Raw genomic sequence first — 19,603 nt, 5'->3', positions numbered from 1 at the left:
CCAGACATTGACAAATTTTCTCCAGAGAGCAAAATCACCTCCAGTTGAGAACCACTGACCTAATATTGTCCTCTAAGATTCTTATATTTTCTTTCTCATTTTACATTTCTTTATGTGTTTATATTATTTTATGGAAGATTTCTTCAAATTTACCTTCTACCTCTTTTGTTGAACTTTTATTTCTGCTATTCATTTTTTTATTAGACTTTATTTCTTAGGGCAGTTTTAGATTCATGGCAAAATTGAGCAGAAAGTATAGCGAGTTAACATATACCCTCCACCTCCCCCGCCAACACAGAGTCTCTCCCATTACCAAGATCCAGTATCAGAGTGTTATACTTATTGCAACTGATGAACTTACAGTGACAAATAATAATCACCCATAGTCCATAGTTTACATTAGCGTTCACTCTTGGTGTGGTATATTCTATGGCTTTGGACAAATATATAATGACATGTACCCACCATTATAGTATCATACAAAATATTTTCAATGCTTTGAAATTGCTATTAAAATTTTAATTTAAATAACCCTTCTCTTTCTCTGAAATATGATTTTCTATATTCTGTTGTACTTTGTTGTTTTATAAATGCAGTAGCTAGTCTCACTCTGAGGTAATAATTGTAGCTATGTTTAACAAGTTTTCTTAAGATTTATGTCTTATCTCTATTCCTTCAGTTTCTTGATTTATTTATGTTGTTATTGTTCTGTTTTTGCTAACATGACTGCTTGTTTGTTTTTTATATTGGTTTCTTTCTTTTTTTGCTGGAGACTTTTTTCAATAGCTGTAAATCCTCGGTTGCCTCTCAAAATTGAGGTATTTAAATGCTTATTGGAAGCTCTCTGGGAATATGTGGGGCTTATCAGTTGGCAGGCTTCAATACAGGGTCACCAGGTGAGGATCTTGTTATCTCATTGGTGGATCATAATATATGCCTAGTTGTAGATATTTTCTCATATGACAATCAGGTTCTCTGGAGAAAAACATACAATCTTCTGTTCAGAGCATAGAAACCTAAGAACCAAGAGGGAGAGGAGGGACTGGTGGTCTTACCATTAAATATATTGACCTTAACTTAATGCCCTATGTTCAGTGTAATGGCTCACTCCTTCTATCAACTGATCCTACTGTCTACATGTTGAGAGTTTTTCTCTTTTAGCCTCACCAGAAAGCAAACTACTCACTCATATCTGCTGGGATGGGATAGGAGTAGTACCTAACTACTCTTGAGCTGGAGACCTGGCATCTACTTACTTGCTCCTTTTAGGGGCTTCAAAACAAGTCCTTTATTTCTAGCCCCACTCAAGACTACCACCCTATGAAATACCTAATGCCTTCAATTCAGGAGTCTTTCTGTGGTCCTGTAGAACAAACTGGTTTCCTTGTCTTAATTTCTTTCTTTACAGACTTGATGTACTTTTGCAGATGTCTCCTCTTTCATTTTCTTTGCCATTTTGCAACTTCATCTTTTTTTATTCCTTTAGGGTAATCTCAGAATAATTTGGGATAGTAGATAAATATGTGTTTTCAATTGTCACTCTTTTTTTTTTGCAGTTTTACATCTTTTATTTAATCTATTTAAAAATGTGTTTGTAAATGGACAGTGTGATTCATCACAGGGCAAACCACTATACCCTATTTTGTAAACCTCAAGCAAACCAAGGTAAAACTGTAAGTATTGAAAGCAATCCCATACCTTAAGCAGCACAGATTGAACCACTGTGATAATCACATTCACACTTAACTCAGCAAATAGGTGGAGCAAAATAAATAATGGTGCATATTATTCACATCAACTATCACTTTTAATGGGAGCTCCACGGTGAAGTTTTATTCTCTTTCCTCATATATCGCCATATAGTATTTTGTAGTTGCCTCTACCTTACTGTCTGTGCTCCATGCAGCACTTTCAGGTTGAAAGTTCCTCCACTGCAATGTCATTGGGGCTAATTCCAATCCATTCATCAAGCAAGAGAATAGCCTTGACACAGTTCCTAGTTACAAGCCCATGCCATAATTCTTAGGCCTCCATAGGCCCATAGCTTTTTGTAAGCTATAGTCGCAGGCTGTAGCCTGAAGCAGCACATTTTCCCCCAGGTTTCTTTCATGAAAAAAAACAGAGTCTGGAGCCACAAACCAGACTCTGGTTTTGAACACTGAACATGTCTCCAGTTCTACACCTTGCTTGAAGCAATTTTAGTCCCACTTACCCCACAATATCCAAATTCCTGGTTGCCACTGTTGCTTTGTTATTCAAAGATAAGCCTGGCACTGACTTTTGCCCCATTCCCTGATTTACATTTCTGTTCCTATAGAAGTGTGCATTCTATGTGTGTGTGATTGTATAAAATATATTCTTTTTATTTTATATTTTTCATTGTTATATTCTGGAGCAGATGAGAATACCATTTAGATCAGAAATCTCTAGCTACAGTTTTGCATTGTTTCAATAGACTCCAGCATAACGTGTACTTTTTCATAAGGTATTTGCCCCATATGGGGACCACTATATTATAGCTTTAAGTAGAAGCTCTGTTGTGAGATATATGCGTCTCAACAGAGCCTGTTTTATACAGTCCACTAGGAGTAGACATGTCATCATGCCCTTTCAGAAAGACCCAAGATCATTTGGTTCAAGTTATTTTCCAATCCATAAAATGGACTTTCTTTCCTGACCTGAATCCTAACCAAACATCTTTAGTAACTATACTTACGTAGACTGGCTACATATTGCTCCAATTCCACCTTAAATCCAGTTCTCTAGGGAACGGTGTCTGGTATGTGACCTGTGTGACATTCCACAGTACTCTGGGGATTCCACAGTTCTGCAGGTCTGATAGCCAAAGTTCCATGATAATCAACTCACAAGGAGCAGTCTCAGCCATCAAAGTTCTTTTACAGAAGGCGAGGTAAGGACCCGGCTCATTTCTCCCCTCCCTCAAACTTCAGTGGCCTTGCTATCCACAACACTCATGCTGGATATAAGGCCGACATGATCATCTTACACATGCTGTATATCCTGAGATATCACCTTTAACATTAGTCTTATGATCTTTTAACATTTAACTTCCCAACAAGTTGCTATAGATCTTTTTTTTTTTCAACAAATGGAAGCTCTAGAACTGAAATACCACCATTTTTCTAATACAGTATTATATACATAGAGTATGTTACCTATTTTATTTGGTGCTACTCTTGCTATTTTTTTCCCAAATAAGTAAGGGTAAAATATGCACTTATGTACCCTGCAACATCTCGTGAAACATCTTGGCTAAATTTGCCTCAGGATGCTGATATCTTATTCTTTTTTTTTTTTTTTTTTTGCAGTACGCGGGCCTCTCACTGTTGTGGCCTCTCCCGTCACAGAGCACAGGCTCCGGAAGCGCAGGCTCAGCGGCCATGGCTCACGGGCCCAGCCGCTCCGCGGCATGTGGGATCCTCCCGGACCGGGGCACGAACCCGTGTCCCCTGCATCGGCAGGCGGACTCTCAACCACTGCGCCACCAGGGAAGCCCTGATATCTTATTCTTTACTTCATTTCTTGGGGGTCAGATTATCTCATATCAAAAAATAGCAATCTTAGTTACAATATTGGGGTATGTATATATGTGTATATACACACACACACACACACACATATACATATATATACATAATCATATTATGTGTCCCTGAAGTGAGGATGTAGTTGCAAACCAAGAATTTTTGTAGTGATATTCATTTTTGGTATGCAATAGATAAAAACACAGATATTCCTGAAAACAAAGTGGTCTAGTAGAAATGAAATTAGAAGAGGAGTCACAATACTTGGATGATAATTTTGGCATTGCTGCCAACTAACAATGGGCTCTTGGGCAAACTTTTACCTTTTTATCTTTAAGCCTAATTTTCTACATTTTAAAACTCATAAAGTGGATACAGATCAACATTTTGAGATGCTATGATACCATACTATATAATTTTTTTTCAAACTTTGTTTATGCTAATCTGCAACCTTGAAACTATTGCTAGAAAACAACAGGGATTTAAAATTGTTGAATTTAGCCACATGGGGATATGTATTTTATGAAAGCTAGCTAAGTAAGACTTTAGTTAACCAAAGAAACACACATGAGATGAAACTGTATGATCTTTAGGTTAGAATGAAAATAAAGAGTAAAAAATCCCCCAAATCTTTCTCTCTCTTTATAGTGTAAATATGAAACCCTCAAAATACTTGGGCGGATGAAACCCTGGCAAGCATTTGCTTGGTTAAATGCCAATGAAAGACAATTAGTCCAGAAGCTGGTTTCACATATGATACTACCAACTGGTAAATAAAGCAAGTATTAAAAACATAAGGTACGTATTTACTGGTCAATATCTTACAGATAGGGCAAAATCATAAGATGCTAAGTCAGGCGTGTGCTGGTAAATGTCTAATAATCAGCTCTCCTGGAAGCAGGTAGGGACTTACTTGAATATTCCCATCATATATATATATATATGTATATGTGTATATATATAATTTTTATTGGGGTATAGCTGATTTACAGTGTTACATTAGTTTCAGGTATACAGCAAAGTGAATCAGTTATACATATGCATATATCCACTCTTTTTTTTTTTTTAGATTCTTTTCCCATATAGGCCATTACAGAGTATTGAGTAGAGTTATCCATTATATTTAACTTCAAGCTATCATCATGGGATCACTAAACATGGAGTTGGTAGAGTACCATTATATACTCATTCCACCCTTCAGATACAATAGAGATAAATGCTACTTAAATCACAGATTAAAGTGAAAGGAACTAAAATAATTAGGCAATGGTGAGATCTGAGTATCTATTACCTTTGTTTAAAATATAATTTGTTATTATTTAATATAATTTAATGTATGTTAATATAATTTAATTTTCAGTAATAGTTATGTTTAACAACTGGCCCAAAAATCCCTGAAAGTTTAACAACTGGTGCTAGCAAGCCACTATGAGCCATCTCTAGCACACCACTGAGTCAATTTAAACATTAGTGTAGCCCAGTGTGTAAGAGAAAGAAGGTTCTTACCAGTGCCTACACCTTAATTCATTAATTTTGCTTATTCTTTGAAAACATTAGTTTATATAATATTTTGTTTTTTGAAAAGGAGTCCTGTGTTCATAGAAAATCATAACATGAGGGATCTAATTCTGTTAATACTCTACAAGTCAAATCATGGCTCAGAGCTAACACCACCTAACGGCAGGTGTTGGAATTGCAGATGCAGTACTCAACTTTTTCCGAACACTGAAGAATCAGTTGCGGAACTAATTTCACACAAAACACACACCCAGAGAAATGGAAATAAAAGCAAAAATAAACAAATGGGACCTAATGAAACTTAAAAGCTTTTGCACAGCAAAGGAAACCATAAACAAGACCAAAAGACAACCCTCAGAATGGGAGAAAATATTTGCAAATGAAGCAACTGACAAAGGATTAATCTACAAAATTTATAAGCAGCTCATGCAGCTCAATAATAAAAAAACAAACAACCCAATCCAAAAATGGGCAGAAGACCTAAACAGACATTTCTCCAAAGAAGACATACAGATGGCTAAGAGGCACATGAAAGAATGCTCAACATCATTAATCATTAGAGAAATGCAAATCAAAACTACAATGAGATATCATCTCCCACCAGTCAGAATGGCCATCATCAAAAAATCTAGAAACAATAAATGCTGGAGAGGGTGTGCAGAAAAGGGAACACTCTTGCACTGCTGGTGGGAATGTGAATTGGCACAGCCACTATGGAGAACAGTATGGAGATTCCTTAAAAAACTACAAACAGAACTACCATATGACCCAGCAATCCCACTACTGGGCATATACCCTGAGAAAACCATAATTCAAAAGGAGTCATGTACCAAAATGTTCATTGAAGCTCTACTTACAATATCCCGGAGATGGAAACAACCTAAGTGTCCATCATCAGATGAATGGATAAAGAAGATGTGGCACATATCTACAATGGAATATTACTCAGCCATAAAAAGAAACGAAATTGAGCTATTTGTACTGAGGTGGATGGACCTAGAGTCTGTCATACAGAGTGAAGTAAGTCAGAAAGAGAAAGACAAATACCGTATGCTAGCACATATATATGGAATTTAGGGGGAAAAAATGTCATGAAGAACCTAGGGGTAAGACAGGAATAAATACACAGACCTACTAGAGAATGGACTTGAGGATATGTGGAGGGGGAAGGGTAAGCTGTGACAAAGCGAGAGAGTGGCATGGACATATATACACTACCAAACGTAAAATAGATAGCTAGTGGGAAGCAGCCACAGAGCACAGGGAGATCAGCTTGGTGCTTTGTGACCACCTAGAGGGGTGGGATAGGGAGGGTGGGAGGGATCAAGATGCAAGAGGGAAGAGATATGGGAACATATGTATAACTGATTCACTTTGTTATAAAGCAGAAACTAACACACCATTGTAAAGCAATTATACTCCAATAAAGATGTAAAAAAATAAACACCCACACCCACACCCACACCCACAATTCAGTTATAGTCAGGCCTCACTCCAGACCAACTAAATAAGAGTATCTGATTTATTTTCTGTAGACCCCCTCAGCTAACTTAAATTGTTGAGCCAAGTTTAAAAACCACTGGCAAAGAAAAAAATAAGTTGTATCCTGTAGTTTTGTTTTATTTTATTTTATATCATGGACATTTTCAAAGATATGTAAAAGTAAAGATAACAAGATGATGAACTCCATGTATCTGTCACCCAGCTTCAACAGTTATCAATATTTTGCCAATCTTGTTTCACCTTCTACTATGCTCTTTTTTATTAAAAAAAAGTTGTTTGTAGGTTTGTCAAAGAAAAATTCACACATCATATTGTTTCACCTGAAAATACTTCAGCATGTGCTTGGAATTGCTCTCTGAAAATACAGTATAGAATAGTGAAAGTGAATGCAAAGAAATTTAGTCATTAAATATTTCACTTATTAAATATTGCTCCAGATATGATGGTAGATGCTGGGGATGTGAAAAATCTTAGTGGCAATTGAATGCCTTCTTCTTAACATGAAGCCAGTAAGATAATGGGATAAGTTTGGTCATGATTTGTCCTTAACATAAACAGCACTTTTTTCCTAATCTTTCTGTTATCTGATTAATCCCTGTTTGTGTTTTAGAATTCAGTTCAAGGATCACCTCATTCAGTTCTTTCCTGACTATGGCCCTCTTTGGATTAGGTGACCCCCCCATTGTTCACCCAGTGCTCCCAGTGCAGACTCCACCTCAAGTGTTCCTCACTCTGCATTAAAATTGAGTTGATGATTCTTCCCTCTCTAAAATTTTTGAGATTAGAGTTCATATTTTATTCAGCTTTATATTTCTAGTCTTTAAACATTGTATCACAATCATAGTGGGGTCACAATAATATTTGTTGAATGAGTGATGAGTCTATGAATGATCAGTTCTGGCAGGTTTTCAGTGTGGATGTCAAAGACAGAAGAAGAAAACTGCCAAGTTTGCAGATATGAAGATATTAATTTAAGGGCAAAGATTTTATAATCTTCCACTTCCATAATCATCACCACAATGATCTGAAGACTGCATGACAAGAAAGATGCCATACTAATTATTTTAACTGCTTCACTGCAGGAACAATTATGGCAAGGAAAATGAAACAATTATGCTTTGAAGAAGTAAGAGAAGGATATTATTGGTATAAAATAACCCCAAACCTGCAGGTCCTTTATGGCTTCCCTACAAATGCTCATGCACAGGCAATATTTATATATTAATTTTTGTTAATGCTTAACAAAATAATATTTTTCTTAAACTGGTCTTATATTTTGTGGTAAAGAAGATTCACAAAAGTGTAATACTAATATTAGTTAAAACATTTTTACAACTTTTGTTAAATAAAACTTTTGAAGTCATACAGTGATTTAAATTATTTAGTCTTATAAACTATCCTTCTATTGAATTGTTCATTTATCTATTTTAATTTCTGGACTGAGAAATTAAAATTTTATTTGACAACAATTAGCAACTCATATTATAATTAAAGTATCACTTGCTACACATTTAGGCAAACAAGCACCCAGATGCACACTTTAGAGCCTGTTTCTATTAGGATACTAATTAATTGTGGCACTATTCCAAAAAATGTAAGAGCAGAAATTAAGAGCTCATTACATATATAAGACTAATAATTTCAAATTCTTGGGTTCTCAATAAAATGTGAGTTAGTAACCACCTAATTAATTACTAATTAAACTGTTCAATGTACTCTACTACGTCAAATAAATGATCAAGAATAGTTCAGTGTGACTTTTATTATGAATGAGCATATAACTTTGTTATTCTGGAGTTGTCAGACTGGATTTTAAACATGAAAATAATAATAAAGCTAAAGATACAGGTATTGCTCTAAAATATGCCGACACGCTAATCACTATGAAAACGGTGAGATCTTTATTTTCATAACAGCACAATTCTTATGTATAGGGACCAAGACTGTACGGTAGGAAAAGTACAAAATTTTAAAAATAAGTTCAAAATATATTTTTGAAATAAGGGGTCAATTCTTATTTGGAGATTATTTTTATTCCAGCCCAGGAGAATTTCCAATTATTCTCATGCCCACATACCAGAAAAATTACAGATATCGAAGAGTGTGTGTGTGTGTGTATATATATATATATATATATATATATATATATATATATATATATGCAAAACTTTACAAACCCTGTTTCTGGCCATGTAGTAAAAAAATATGTTTTGTTGTCATCAGTTTGATTTTAAGGACTAAGTCCAAAGTGTTCAATTCAATGAAACAGAGCTTTGTAACATAGTTTTATAGTGCCTTAAAACAAAATCTACTCTTATTTATTTATTTTTTGCGGTACGCGGGCCTCTCACTGTTGTGGCCTCTCCTGTTGCGGAGCACAGGCTCCGGACGCGCAGGCTCAGCGGCCATGGCTCACGGGCCTAGCCCCTCCGCAGCATGTGGGATCTTCCCGGATAGGGGCACGAACCCGTGTCCCCTGCATCGGCAGGCGGACTCTCAACCACTGCGCCACCAGGGAAGCCCTACTCTTATTTTTAAAGCATAAAATAATATCGGAAGCTTATCAAATATTCCACTAAAAAGTTCCCTTGAGTCAATGGTTCTCCATATTCTTTGGTGAATATGAGCTGCTGTTAATAATTTCAAAGAACCTTGAAATGACCAAAGAGGAAAGATTCTTGAAGAAGAGACCAGAATATACTGACGAGAATCTCAGAATGTTGCTAGCCAGGGTCAAATTCATACCTTTATTATCCCCATTTTACTAATGAGAGAACTGAGGCTCAGATAAAACTTGCCAAAAAATTCACACAGTCAGGGATTGGTGAAACTAAGATTCAAACTCAGGTCAATCTAATTCCAAAGCTAAGCTCTTAACTGTGTCTGACACTTGCTTATTCCTGGACAAACTATAAATCTGGCTTCATCCTGTTAATATTCCATAAAAACTGAATGCTACTTTTAGACAAGATGCTTTTGTGTTTCTGTTCTTGTCTTTGGTCCATGGATTAAACACCTGAATATTTTGGAATGGGAGCCAGGATATGCGGATAAGGTCCTCAGTCAGATATGCTGACATAGCTGCTACTACCTAGCCATGAGTACTCTCTTCTTAAAGCTTGCAATTCTGGAGCAATGCCAAGCTTCTTTAGTTCTCTTCATAAACTATTCTGTAAACAGTGTATCACTTTTTTGCATGAAAAGTGTTTTGAACCATTCAGTGCCCAAGCATCTTCCTAGAATGATGAATTCAGCTCCTCATCTTGTTCTTAGAAAACACATACTTATTTTTCTGATAACAGCAATAATAATTATAATATTTTTATAGTTCTATAGAACCTTTAATCTGGAGGATTTACAGGAACTTCACATATATATTACTCATTGTAGAGTGTTTTTATTGAATATATCTCAGTGGAAGTATTGGAAGCGGTGTTTTTTAAAATATATGTTATTTTTTAAATTCTACTTTCTCTTCTGCTCACAATCTATTATCCCTCTTCAAAATGATTATATGTGTTTTATGTCTACTCTATAAACATATAATAAAAATAGTAAATGTTGCTTTTCCTCACTCTCTTTTGAGCTAATATTGTTGTAAATTTCTTCTTACTTCCCTTAGTAAGCAATATTTTCTTTCGTTCCTATTAAACTTTACTTGTCTATTTTAACCAGTTTTATTTTCCTCCTGCTTACTTTCCATCTATAGAGGTCAAAAGGAATTTCTTAAATTCTTGCTTCCTTTGACACAGAATGTTTCTCTTAAGTACCTAATTCTAACTCTCTTACATTGTAATTATGAACATGATTATAATTAAACATTAATTGTATTTAAACATTAAACAAATTAGGAGACTTGAGAGGGCATTGCATTCATCATCAACATATGGTCACCTACTTCCAATGGGTCCTCAACACTGATGAGCAATATCACTGATGCCTTAAACTTATACAGTGGACCACTGTTGCCCACTGGCTTCTCTGTGAAACTCTATCTCCTGGTTTTCTTCCTTTCTCAATGGCTATTTGTTTTCATGTTGCAGCTCCTCATGACTTTGTCCTGATCCATCTTCTCTTCTGTCCATACTCTCTCCTTAGGTTATTGTATCCATTCACATAATTTTAAATAGCATTTCTAAATAGCATTTCTATGTCTATGACTCCAACATGCATAGGTTGATCACAGATATTTCTTCCATGTTCCATGTGGATGTCCCATAAGTATCTCAAACAATTACAAATCTGGAAATACCTCCATCTCCAAAGAAGGTGGCAGAAAAGCGTCCTCCCTTTCTGTTCTCCATTTCTGTATTATGTAATATGATCAGGGGTCAACCTTGACACTTCCTTCTCTACCATTGAATCCATCACCTCTAATTCTTTATCTTCAGCAAAAAGAATGATTATGTCACTGCCCTGCTTAAAACCATTAATGGTTTTCAACTACATTTGGATAAAAATCTATAATCCCTCTGTGACATACAAAGACATACACAATCTAATCCTTGCCACACACTGGTTTTCTTTCACGTCTTTGAACATTCAAAGCTGTCTCCCGATATTGCAAGACTTTGTTCATGTGATTACCTCACACCCTTCTCGCAGTTGCAGGTCTCTACTCAAATATCTTTCCTTGTTGATATCTCTTCTCATCCCCTACACTACAGCATGTCTTTTTGTTAAAATCTCTCATAGCTTCTTCTAATTTTCAATAACAGCAACTCCCAAAACTTGTAAATACACATTCATGTGTATGACTATTGCCTTAAAATTTCTCCCACACTAAACTACAAACTCCAAGAAGGAAGAAGCAGTGTGTGCTCTGCTAGTTTCTGTAGAGTCTTGGGAAAGAATCAAAAGTTAATTATAATTTGTTGAATAAATAAATGAATAGATGAATAAAATGTAAGAAGGTGATGATTCCTTACTTAGTGATTAATATTACAGTGCCTAGCACATGCCTAAAAAACGTACATGATTTATAAAAATTTCTTGGTACATTTATTACTGATGAAGAGTCAGGAAGTGAGAGGAAACAGTTGTATCTACAATCTTCCAGACACCATGGTGAATTTTGAGGACGCAGAGATGAAATATATTGTCCAGGTCTTTAAGGTGCTTACAGATAAATTTAATAGATTATGTATTACTCCAAAAAAAGGCAGATAAAGAAAAGAAAATGATTAACCCCTAATTCTGACCTTCATTTATCAATAAATGGAAAATTGAAGAGGCTAAGGTTTTCTTTATGAATTTGACTACTCTAGGTACCTCATGTAAGTGAAGTCATACAATATTTTTCCTTTTGTTTTTGTCTTATTTCACTGAGCATAATGTCTTCACGCTTCATCCACATGGTAGCATGTATCAAAATTTCATTCTTTTTTAAAGCTGAATAATATTACATTGTATGGATATACCACACTTTGTGTATGCATTCAGCTATCAATGGACATTTGTGTTGTTTCCACCTTTTGGCTATTGTGAATAATGTTGCTATAAACATGGGTGTACAAATACCTGTTCGAGTTCCTGCTTTCAATTATTTTGGGGTTACACCCAGAAGTAGAAAAACTGGATAATATGGTAATTCTATGTTTGTTTCAAGAGCTGGGCTAATTTTTAAAAATAAAGTTTTATTAGAATACAATCACACCTATTAATTTATGTATTGTCTATGGTAGTGTTTGCACAAATAAGGTATACTTGAATAGTTGTGATAGAGACCATATGACCGACAAAGCCTAAAATATTTGCTATTTGGCTCTTCATAGAAAAAATGTGTTGACTCATGTTGCAGAAAACTGTGCTACCGATTCCTTGGTTTCACATGTTTTTTAAAGAGTTAAAAGATCTTTCACATAGGGAGACAGAAAGAGGATGTTATTCTCAGCCTATAGATGAGAAGCCAAGGGCAGAATGTCATATAGAAGTCACATTCTCAAATGAAGTTAATCCAATGTTAATATTCAGACTCAATTGTTCCAGCTAAATCTTGCTTTCTCATCACAGAATTACCAAGTTATATCACTATATATTAGATGGAAAAATCAGATATCAATTTTACATATCAATGCAATATTTTACATTGTCTTCTTTTATTGAAGATGAGAGTAGGAATATTGCTTCAAATGAGAAAGTACCTGAGTTTGGGAGAGGCTTACCTGTGTAATCGTGAAATAATTTGGCCTCCAAATGCTTAGCTATAAAATAGATCCATGTGCTACGTATGACTGAAAAATACACTTCCTTTGGAATGCTAAAGACTAGGGTAAAATATCCCTTTCCACTGTTTCTAACAGAGCCATAGGTAAGCTCATAAAAGAGTACAACTTATATAAATAGAAAAATAAATGATTCATAAACAGGTCTCAGGTACCAAAGAGGCAAAATAATTCAATGGAATTATTTCACTGTACTACAAATTGTGTACTTACATAGAATCATATTAGATATAAATAAGACTTTATTTTAAATTAGTATAGGCAGAAGTGGCTGGAAACTAAAAGGATATATACCTTATCTACAATATTAAAGAGGATTTAGAAGACACTTAAGATAACATAGTAAATCTTGTTTGTTTTGCCAATATAGCCTCTGCTTAGCTTTAAAATCTCTATTACTTAATAGAAAGATTTAATTTGGGCCTCAAAATGTCACAGGAAATCCTTCATTAAAATTATACCTATTCAAATTCTACCCATCCATATCATACAATGACTGGTATTTTCAGATCTCACTCAAGAGTGTGAAATATTTTTATTTTGAGGATTTTTTTATATTCAGTATGTATCCATGCTAACTTTTCAAATTTAAAACACCTTCTATAGAATGCACTCTAATGTGAAATTCCCATTTTGTGTTATTTATTGCAATGCTGCTGGTTTTCTATGACTACGTGTATCAAACACAAATAATATAAAATATGTAATTTTCTTTAAATATATATAATATTACTATATTTTATTTACTTTAAAGTAATTTTAACAGGATTTTATAATATTGTATTAAATTTATATTTATGAGGAATACAAGGTAAATAAAACCTAGAGTAACATGGAATGTTGTAAGAAATTTGCTATATGCTTGCAAAACTAATCGACATGTTTTTAGTGAACATCCATCATGTACTTTGTGGTGGACATAGTTTTAATGAAGATACTACTACTCTTGTCTCAAAGATTATATATATTAAAACTCTACTATGCTTTTGATGCTATGGGGAGACAAAATAAATTAATACTCTTGATCATTTCCCCATAAGAGCATATGATATAATTTACATAATAAAGAGTAGCTACAAATGATTATGATAAGAGACAATATAAATAAGTGGAATGTAATGCTCCAAATGGGTAGAGGAATTGGAGATCATCTCCTGATGGGTTGATCCATGATGCCTTGATGGAAAGGGTAGCACCTGAGCAAGTCATTGAAGCATCATTTAATGAATATATATATACATATATTTAAATGTCTAATATCCCTTCTTTGGTGGAGAAAATTAGTGCTCACTGAATTTTCCAGTATTGCCTATGTTTCCCACACTCCTTTGAGGTTGCATTGGGACCAATTTGATTGAATACTGAGAAGTGGGAATGTGGGGGAAGTGATACATTATTTCTTATGTGAGGCACTTAATAATCAGTGCCCATTCTTCAGTTCCCCTTTGGCAATGCCCCTGAAGTTTACATAGTGAGGTAGCAGAACCAGAGAGGGAAGCATTCTAGGTCCCTGAGTCACTGTATGGAGGAGAGTTGCCTGTTTTAAATCAGACATATGAGCAAAAAGAAATTAAGCATTTATGTCATTGAGACTTAAGGGTATTTTTTGTGGCAGCTATTATTAATTGCTCTGACTAAACACCTCACCTTTGTGGTTAGTGGTATCCTGCTTTTCCTTTGGGGGAGATGAATCTTTCCTCATTCCACATGATCTCGGGGGGTCTTTTAATCATAGTGCTCTGCAAATTCTATAAAAGGGTGGGACAAGGACCCAATCTAGGCCAATTAGATTCAGGAATTTGAATCTAGAGTTGAGAGAAACAGGGACAGGAGAGTTTATAGCTAAGCCATTTTGATGACAGGACCCATAAAAGTAATTTTCCTTGAGCTCTGTGTTCTCAGTGCTGTCCTACCTGGGCCATGGCTGCCTTTTTTTCTTTCATTTCCGTGAACTACCTGATATCTTCCCAATAGATTCCATTTCTCTTTAGGTAAATGGATTCTTTCTGGTTCTTATAACCAAGCTTCCTAGTGGTATAAGTGAAGAGGATTTGTATATGTGAAATTATATTCCAAAGAAGTGTCTTCAGAATAAGGACATTTTAGATAAAATAAGTCCAGTTTGCTGTAGAGTTGTGTGGAATTGCAAGTCAGAGAAGCTAAGTTAGGGTTGTGAATGCCAGGCTATGAATTTTAAATGTTAGCCTCTGGGCTAGGGGGGTTATAAAATCAAATGCCTTCAGGGGACATTTGGGACACATCAAATTGTAAAGCTGTACAAGGTATAAAGCAATAAGTGCCAAACTGACTGTGTTGACCAGTTCAACCCCTGACCTGTTTTAGTGCCTTTTAAAGCTCCCTGCAGGCCCAAGAAAACAACCAAGCAAAGCACATCCCTCCAGCTCTCTTGTCTCCAGGGGCTACCAGTTTGAAACTAAGACTATCAATAGAGAACAATAGAAGGTTTCTGTGCTGGGGAATGTGAGGCAAGATGTGCTGCTTTAGAAAGATTAATTTGTCAAAATATAGACAGGGGTTGGGTGGAGAGAGATCTCTTACAAGGAATCTATTGACTTGAGATTGATGTCAAGAAGAACGAAAGGAAAGTGAGGACATAAAAAGAGTTGTAAAGGAAGACTCTGCAGAACTGGGTAAATGCTGAAATGTGGAATTAAAGTGCAGGGAGGAATAAAGAGAGGACAATAAATGTTTTTGCCTGAGAGCTTCATAAGAAATAATGGTGGTATGTTCATGGAATTGGGAAGCCTAATTAAGGTACAGGTTTTGTGGATTAAAGCGGTGGTGCTACTGATCTGGTCAATTTAAGATGATTTTACAAAATTTGTCAGTTTGTAATTCTTTATCTTATACTTAATAGCACTAACACCTCAAAACAACAACCTACAAACATCTCCCTATGGGAACTAGAAAGATAGATAGATAGATAGATAGATAGATAGATAGATAGAAAGATAGATAGGCAGACAGATTTTTTTTTAATTGAATGACTGACCAAGGAAAACTACTGAGCTCAAGAAAGCCAGTTCGTGATTTATCTGGAAGGCTCTTACGTGGTGTGGGCAGTAGAGCAGAATAATGGTGGAGTACTACTTAATTCCAGGACTAAATATTTTAAACAATTATAAATAATGTTATAAAATTTGAACATTGTAATTTTTGGAAGAAATATGTTCCATTTCTATACCTGAATATTAGATCACTTTTTAGGTATTTGATGGAAATTGAGCTTATAAAAAATGATTGATTATAAATAAAGTAATAACTCCCTACACACCCAGAGTCATTTGAAACCGAGGACTTATCCTAACAATGGCATAGTTCAAATGTCTCATGCAGGTCCATGAACTAGTATCAGAATCAGACTGGAATGCTTTTATTGCCTTATTTAATGTGTGCACTCACATAGCAATCATATTAGCCACAAATGAAAGTCAGTAGCTTGTGAGTGAAGACCAGAAAAAATAAAAGTACATATTTTATGATTCTACTTTTATAACATTCCAGAAAATGCAAACTAATCTATAGTGTCAGACAGCAGATCGATGATTTCCGGGAGTGGAGGTAGGGCAGGAGAGAAGGATTACTAAGAGGTCACTTATGAGGGTGATGTTATATTCATTATCTTGATTGTGGTACTGCTTTCACTGGTGTATACACATATCAAAACTTATCAAACTGTATTATTTAAACATGAAATTTATCGTATGTCAATTACACCTCAATAAAACTATTAAAATGGTTAGTAGCTGGGCTCTAACACTACTTAAATGCATTAGTAGGTATAAAATATTTACTTAAAAACAATTTATGCTTCCTCAATGAGAGTAATTGACTACTATAGTGGATGCTGTGGTGTGTCACCGAAATTTACCAATTACAAATGAAGCGTGCATTCTCTGACTGCTGTAAGTGTTACCTTCTAACAAATCACCATTTAGCCCTTCTCAGAAATTTCCCTGAGAAGACAGGAGCTTCCTTGCCTAAGATTATACTGCCTGGAAGTGGGTAGGTGGAAGACTCATATCCAATGACAGATGGATTTAGAGCCACGAAACTCCAACCGCTTTGCCTCACTCAGGAATACTCTGAATGACCATCCCAACTCCACATGGGACTGGCTGAGATCTCTCTTGTAACTACAACACAATTTCAATGCCTCCCTATGTCCAACCCTGTCCCCTTTATTCTCTTGCAGCTGTTGTTTTTAGAGCACTCCCTAATAAAACTTCTGCATGGAAATCTCTGTCTCAGAGTCTGTTTCTCGAGGAACCTAATCTAAGACAACAACCTATATGGTGAAAATCTAAACTGCAGAATACAGAACTACATACCGGAAGATGTTACCTAGATAACATCATGAAAATTTCTATCAGTATTCATAAAGATTCATTATATACAATGATAGCCATCTTTGTTCATTGCTCATTCACCTTGTTACTAGATTTCTGGAATAGGATATAGAAGTCTTTAAAGAAAAATGAAGAAAGAGATATGGTGAACACTTGGCATGTGATAACAGAGAATCTTTTGCAGAATGTCAGCTATTAGGGACATTTTCATGCTTGGCAGAATAACTGTCATTAAATTTTAGTACATGAAGTCACAACATTTTGTTATCTTACTAGATCCATCTACCATGTCAAAATAATATGAACACATGCCAATAGAAATTACATTTCACTACTGTTATTGCCAGAAACTTGGCAAAATGGTCTCTTATTTTGTAAATTTATTAAAATAATACCATTAAGAAAAATGGAATTAACTAGATGCTAACTTTCCAGGATCACTTTTCACTAAATGAAATTGCCATTAGAATTCTTTCCTTAGAATGAAGAGAGCAGTTTCCAAGAAGACCTCAATTGATTTTCACCACCTAGCAACATGAAACACATATCTTAGCCCTGGGAGACAAATGAAAGAAAAGAAAAAATTTCTTCTACTAGAAGACCATCCAGGATATTGAGTGGTAATAGACATCTTCCATCTAATGACAGATATGAGGAGGGAAACAAGGCTTTAATAACTGAAACAATTCTTCCTTCCCCTTCTACCCACTCTTATCTATCCCATAGGTACTGATTTCAAAACTCATTTCAAAGGTTTGGCATCCAAATGAAGAAATGTAAATGAAGCTAACTTCCAAATTACCTTCATACAGTCCAAGAGACTTGCTTTCAGTAGAATAAACAACAAAATGTCTATAGGTTTCCTTAATGTAGAAAAACCACCCATCTATATAAAAAGGCAGTATAATCAGTACATTTTACTTTCTGCGTTTACTTACTAAAGCTAAATGACATTTTTATTTTGACTTTTTGTCTTCAAAGTCCATTATCTTATTAATAATAGAACATCTGTGAGATAAGTATTTTAAGTTCTGTCCATTGGCAGTCTTTGATATAAAGATTTAGGCCTCATGGGAAGAAATGTTATCATGAAAATCATTTAGAGAGCGAGTTCACAGAAAACATTTCATGTTAATATTTTCTAATATTCACAAAGTTACTCCCTATGAAACAGTTCTTGGAAAATATCATTGATAAAAGACATATGACTAAGATACTTCAAAGCAAAAGCAGAAATACTGAAGTGTTATACAGATAAGGGATCTGATTTTATGGCTATTGATAAGACTGATAGAGCAGTCTTCATACAAGGTATATTTCGTAGTACCTTTGCTTTATTTATAACTTCAAGAAGACACATGGTCCAGTCCAGCCAATAAATGGCTATGTAGTAATGGTTATTAAATTATTATAATAATAATTGCCTATGTCTTTCATGATTGATATGTCACCACCCCCAAAGGGACCGTGAGGCAGTCTGTACTGAGGCTAGTGAAAACCTAATGCTCCCCTTTAGCTATGTTGTGATCTATTTTCTTGCTATATACAGAATCCTGAAAAAAAGGGACTGAAAGTAATTCCAGTGCTTTTAAACCCAATCTACAATTTAATTCCCTTTGTGACCTTTGAAACATCACAGTTATAGAAGTCTAGCTTTCCTATTTCCCCTGATTTTCCACAGGTATTTCCTTATTAAGAAACAAAACAAAACAACCTTCACACAATTTGCAGCCCTCTTTCTTTCAATAAAAAAAGGATTTTCACTTAACTCATTTCATTTTCCTGTGTTCTTCAACCTTAAAAAACTTCAAGCCTTGCTCATGTCTCCCTTAAACTTTATACATAACAAAAGCCTCACTCTTTTTCTGCCATCTAGTCGAGTCTTCTAGATCTTTAATCCTTCGTATTACTCTTCATGTTACCACTCATAAACCAAATGATTTTTATGAGGCAAAAAAATTTGATCATGAGGTAGAATTAACTAATGAGCAAAATTTGTCTTCATTCATTTCTAATGAGAACTAATTTATTCTTACATTCTCTAGGGATATCCAAAGAATTGTGTTTTGATCTTCCAAGACTTTAACTTTGAAAATGCTAGAATGAGTAATGAATGTCGAACCAACACCATGCATGCTGGTTCAAACAAGTAATAGAGGCCTTCTGGGATTCTGCAACCATATAAAAGTAATCATAATTTTAACTTGTCCTTTGACACCAGAAACAAGACTTTTGGATAATTTGTAGACCACTTGGAATAAATTTGGCATACAAATAAAATCTTCTTAAATTAATCCTCTGAGAAATCTCCCAAATATTTACTGGTGATAGAAAACACAAATTCAAGCCTTTTATGCCATTCAAGAATTTCACTTAAGCAGGACTGTGTCCACAATTTTCAATTTCTAGTTCTAATTGTGTCACTAACTAGTGTGAATCCCAC

This window comes from Delphinapterus leucas, chromosome X (assembly GCF_059928025.1).
Source record: "Delphinapterus leucas isolate spDelLeu-1000000601 "Yukka" chromosome X, BTC_Dleu_Yukka2, whole genome shotgun sequence".
Classification (NCBI taxonomy): Eukaryota; Metazoa; Chordata; class Mammalia; order Artiodactyla; family Monodontidae; genus Delphinapterus; species Delphinapterus leucas.
This window is presented reverse-complemented; position numbering follows the sequence as displayed.